Source organism: Vombatus ursinus, unplaced genomic scaffold (genome assembly GCF_900497805.2).
Source record: "Vombatus ursinus unplaced genomic scaffold, bare-nosed wombat genome assembly UNPS02014946.1, whole genome shotgun sequence".
Taxonomy (NCBI): domain Eukaryota; kingdom Metazoa; phylum Chordata; class Mammalia; order Diprotodontia; family Vombatidae; genus Vombatus; species Vombatus ursinus.
Window position 1 is genome coordinate 3,230,374 of NW_020954724.1, and position 6,000 is coordinate 3,236,373.

General features: G+C 40.4%; 1 pseudogene; it reads left to right on the forward strand.

Annotated features, from left to right (window-relative positions):
• Positions 1–5,676, forward strand: part of LOC114030241 — a 154,597-nt pseudogene extending 148,921 nt beyond the window's left edge.
• Positions 5,677–6,000: the final 324 nt, after the last annotated feature.

Sequence of the window (6,000 nt, forward strand, 5' to 3'; positions counted from 1 at the left end):
CAGGAAAAGTCTTCACCCTGAATCTTGTCTGGACAGACCTGGAGCAGAGCCCTGAAGGCTCCCCCAGCTATTGTTTTTTAATGTGCTATCATCAGAGCAGAAATTGTGCTCCTGGTGCTGTTCATGGTCCCCCTACCTCAGGTCACACACGACTTCTCAGATCCCTCTGAACCCCTGTCTGTTAACAGTTCTTAGGTCAACTCAATGAGCATTCAGAAAGGCCCTAGATGTTGTCAAGGTATTTAGAAACACCCTATTTCCCAGAGCTAAGACCCAGCAAACATGCTGTGCCCTGAGCCTGGCATAACAGCAATCCTTTGCACCCTGTATGACCTTATCCTCCAGCAACATGTATTGCTTGGACCAGCACCAGGTGTTTACTGAGGGATTTATGATTTTCATATTAATAAATGACTGTTTAGATTTGTTGGAGCTCCCCCTATTTCTCAGGGACCTGGGAGCCAATGTTCTGCAGCCTAAAGCCATCCATCATATCTATTGACATGCCCACAATCCCTATTTCTTGTAACTGCCAAGTAAACTGAAGGAGGCACTGCATCCCTATTCCTGCCATGATAACTCTAGTTCTGTACCCTGCTGAATAATCAAAAGGTGTGACAACCCTTAGGACTTGAGAGGCTGTTCCCATGAGACAGATCCAAGCCAAGAAATGCCAACCATGGGAACTGCTTAGTCAAGACCTAAGAATGATTGTGTTGTGGTCCAACTTCTGGCATGTATATAAGCCTTGTCTGTATCCCAGCATGTTGAGCCATCCTTCTCAAGGTGTGGGGGTGAGTAGGAGACTTCTGCTTGCAAGCATTTTCCTCACTCTCTAATTAAATCACTACTTGATTTCTGACACGCCGGCCTCTGGTTTCCTTGTTTGGCTTCAGTTTCCCAGGTTAGAGACTGGTCCAGTCTGGACAACATTTAAAATTCCATTGACAATATCCAAGCCCAAGATTTCTTGTGCAGACTGCTCTGGGGCCATCTTGCTGCTCCTGTGTTTCTAAGACCTACCCTGGCACAGTGATTGAATGACAGATGACTTCTCTACTGTGTAAAAGAGGCTCCTGGGATTCTCATCCTTGCCTCTGTTGGTCCTGGGCACCAGGATTAGCTTCACCACCTACCATATTACTATACATATTGGTTTCCTGGTGGTATAATTTGTTCTGCTCTATGCAGAGTGTCCCATGCACTGGCAGAGACCATGAGAGCAAAAAGGAGAAAAGGAAGGATGGACAGAGTCAAGTTAGTGTGTCAAGGTACCTCAGACAATTTCTTGGAAATTTTTACTCTTCTATAGGTTAGAGAAGGTCCTAGATTGACCTGGGAAAGGAATGGATGGAACTGACTCAAGTCAATACTCAGTTTAGATGTTAAACAAAAATCAAACATTCTTAGGTCATTCAACAAATAAAAGGAGTTGTATTTAAGTATAGTATAAAAAGGACATTCAATAGGGATATGAGAGTTTTTTAGCTTGAGTAGACAAAGATCTCCTTACCTCCATGTGGGAACTCATCTAGTCAGCAAAGCAAGGTGTGACAGTGTGCCATTTGGGGAAATCTGTCATATAGGAAGGACCCTGATTTCACATGGGTAGACTTTTATGCCTTTAGTTTACCAGGCAGCCGTACTAGTTTGTCCAGAGACCCTCAGAATACTACTTGAAGGGAGGCACATGGAGCCTTTGCCCACTATGTAAGTCAGGTCCTTGGGAGAGCTTTGTCACCTTTCAGGGAAAGAAAAAATAAAACTGGCCTAACCAGGTGATAGGAGAAGGACAGAACTCCAGGAGACAGTGGCCCTTTCACAAGTAGGGATCGTGCTACCTTTGACAGCCATCAGGTGAATGGTCAGTCTGATTTCAAGACTACCTGAAGGAAGAAAATCAGCATTTATTATCAGCCACCTAGTAACTGCCAGGCACTGAGTTAAGCACCTTACCAATGTCTCATGTGATCCTCACAACTAGCACTGGAAGGTAGGTATCATTATCCTCATCTTATTTTTACTTATATATTCAGAAATATTTGGAGGAAAATATTTTTTACTTTATTTTTTAAATACAAGTTTTTTTACAGAAGAAATTAGCCTTCTCTTCCTTCCCTTTCTACCACCCCACCCCATTAAGAAAGCAAGAAAACCTAACCCCTATTACAAGAATATATGTAGTCAAGCTAAACAAAATTTCTCATGGATTATATCTAAAGAAAATTATATCAACTGGCACTCTGAGTATCACCTCTCTATCAAGAGGTTGGCAATATGTCATCATGAGTCCTCAGGAATTGCTTGATCATTGCATTGATCAGAGTTCCAGTGTGTGTATACACACATATATATGAACATACACATTTGTATTAGCCAAGATCAACCTTCTAATCCTCTCACCTGTTCTCTCCCCCACATTAAGAACATAAGAAAAGCAAAACCCATTACACACAATGTATAGTTGATCTGAAAAAAAAAAAAAAAACACAGTTCCTATGTCCTAAAAAATATTTCTCATTCTGTATCTGACTCCTTCACCTCTAGGTGGTAGGCAGAATGTTTCTTCATCCTTGGCCCTCTGGAGTCTTCGTTGGTCACTATGCTAATTCATGTTCAATGCAGTAGTATTCTATTACATTTATGAACTTTACTTATTCATCCATACTCCATTTATGAATAATCCCTCAGATTTCCTTTTTTTGCCACCTCAAAAAGATTTAGAAATAATCTTACACATCCTTTGAATTTATTTTGCTTAGGCCTACTCCCTCAGTGTATCCTCATTCTAATTCCCCCTCTCCTTTCTTTCCTTTCCCTTCTTTTCACTAGTAAGTAAAATATATTTCTGTACCCAACTCTGTGTTATATGCATTCTTCCTTCCTTTGACTAGAGGACTAAGTTTCAGGCATCAGATGCTCCCAGCCACTCCCTTCTCCTTGTTTGTATAGATGTGTACTTGTGCCCCATGAGATAATATTACATGAGATATACATGAGATTACATGAGATAATATTTCCTAACCCTCCTTTCCATCCACCCACCTTAGCGTATCCCTCTTCCTCTCTTTCCATCTTTTCCTTAAGATCAAGACATAACAGAACCTCTCCAAGGTCTTCTCTAATTTGATTCCCTCTATGAGCCCTGAGAGAGATCAGAGGGGACACATATCACCTCCCCATATTTGAATATAAGTAGTTTATCTTTTTTTTTTTACTCCCATAGGCTAGTTCATCTTTCTTTTCTTATTTATGTTTCTCTTCACTTGTGTTTGAACTTCAAAAGTTCTCTGCAGTTATGATCTTTTCATCAAGAATGCTTGGAAGTCCTTTCTTTGAGGGTTACGTCCCCCCTATATCATTACACTCAGTTTTGTTGGGTAAATTACTCTTGGCTATAAGACCATGTTCTTTACCTTCTGGAGTAATCTATTCCAAGCTCTGTGCTCTTTAATGATAGTTATTGCCAAATTCTGTGTGATCCTAACTGTGGCTCCTTGGTACTTCAATTATTTCTTTCTGGATGCTTGCTGTATTTTCCTTATTCAACTGGAAGTTCCATGTTTTGATTACCATGTTTTTGGAAGTTTTCATTCAGAGATTTCTTTTAGGAAGTAATCTGTGGTTTATTTTGACATTGTGCTCCGGTTGAAAGACATCTGTGCAGTTTTAAGGTTTCTTGAAATCTTATGTCCAGGTTCCTTTTTTTATGGCATTCAGATAGTCCAATGTTATTTAAATTTTGCCTTGCTCTGTTTTCTCTGTAAGTTGCTTTTACTATGACATACCTTACATTTTCTTCTGGTTTTTTTTTTTACCTCTTGAATTTGTTTTAATATTAGTTATTGCCTTGTGACTTCTATTTGGTCTATATGGCCAAGGTTTTGTACCCTTGTGCCAAGCTGTTAACTCATTGATTCTTTCTTCCATGCCACTCATTTCTTTTCCATTTATTTTTCTCCAGAGGTGGCCAACACAGAAGTGGGGCTTCCATGATTATACAGGTGGACAGCAGGGCCTTGGTTTTTCATTTATTTTCAGTGAGGGTGGAGGTGAGAGGAAAGAAAAGAAGGGGGATTTTTTCTAATGGAAAAAAACCTATTTATTATCCATGGGACAGTGCCTTTTTCCTTCCCATTTTCCTCAAGGCTTTAGGGAAGATCATTTGGTTTTGTCTCTAGAATTGGGAGCCAAGAACTAGACACATCGAGAAAAGGTAGCTTCAGAACTACACAAAACCATAACCCCTGAAGCCCAGCAAAAAAGCTACATCCCAGGGGACCCTCCTAGAGACTGGGGAAAAGAGAAGAGAATTTTGATTCATCCAGCAGCTTTGAATGACCCATTGACCATGTGAGGTCTAAGCATGGGCCCTCTTTCCCCTGGACTCTGAATGTCCTTGTGGTCCAGTGTCTTAGACTCTTTTGGGGATGGTTGTGTATTCTGGTCCTTGCTATATTTTTATAGTAAACAACTTTCAAAAGTAAAATAGGAATAACCTCTCAAATGGAGATGATAGCACCTACCTCCCAGAGTTCTTGTGATGCTAAAAATGAGATTCATAAAGCACTATATAAGTGCTAGCTATTTTCAGAACACCAAAATGGCACCTGTAAGGCTCTCTAATGCAAAATATTTTGACTGTAGTAGTTACTGAAGAGTCTTTGGTGTAATCAGTGTGGAAAGGCTTTCACAAACAGGGCAGGTCTGGCTCAACATCAGAGAATCCACACTGGAGAGAAATTGTATGACTATAATATGTGTGGAAAGGGTTTTACACAGAGGTCCTGTCTTAAAATACATCAGATAATCCACACTGGAGACAAATCTTGTAAATGTGATCAAAGTGGAAAGGCTTTTACCCAGAGGTCTTATCTCAGTGTACATCAGAAAATCCACACTGGTGAGAAATCTTATGAATGTAATCAGTGTGGAAAGACTTTCCGAGGCAGCTCCAGTCTTGCTCAACATCAAAGAATTCACACTGGAGAAAAATCTTATGAATGTAATCAGTGTGGAAAGACTTTCTGAGGCAGCTCCAATCTTGCTCAACATCAAAGAATTCACACTGGAGAAAAACCTTATGAATGTAATCAGTGTGGAAAATCTTTCTTACTGAGGGCTCATCTTGCTAAACATCAGAGAATCCATACTGAAGAGAAACCTTATGAATGTAATCAATGTGGAAAGACTTTCAGAGGTGGCTCCAGTCTTGCTGAACATCAGAGAATCCATGCGGGAGAAAAACCTTATGAATGTAATCAGTGTGGAAAATCATTCCCACTGAAGGCTAATCTTACTTTACATAAAAGAATCCACACTTGTGAGAAACCTTATGAATGTAATCAATGTGGAAAGGCTTTTGCACTGAGAGACTCTCTTAGAGTACATCAGAAAATCCATACTGGAGAGAAACCTTATGAATGTAATCAATGTGGAAAGGCTTTTAGAGACAGTGCCACTCTTGCCAGACATCAGAGAATTCACACTGGAGAGAAACCCTTATGAATGTAATCAATGTGGAAAGGCTTTTACAGTCAGGGGCCTAAGGAACCCTTGAGGACATTGCCATTTCCTTCAGCACAGAGTTTCTAGGGCATCACTCCCTTTTCTAGTGGAGGAGGTGTTACAGTGCCCCTCACTTCTGGGATTATGTTCCCACTGGGCTCAAGGGCCTCTATATATACCTGCCAGAGGGTGACATGCCAGCTTGCCCAACAATGCTGCTACATGATGGTTGGTGACATGATCATTACCCGGGACAGTCATTTTGACCAAAAATGGTCATCTTAAGTTTTACCAAAAATATGATCTGACCTTTTAACCAAAAATGGTAATAACACTGATTTTAAAATATATTCCCACTGGGTTCAAGGGCCTCTATGCATACCTCCTAGAGGGTGACATGCCAGCTTGCCCAACAATGCTGGTTATATGACAGTTGGTGAGATGATCATTACCTAGGACAGTCATTTTGACCAAAAATGGTCATCTTAACTT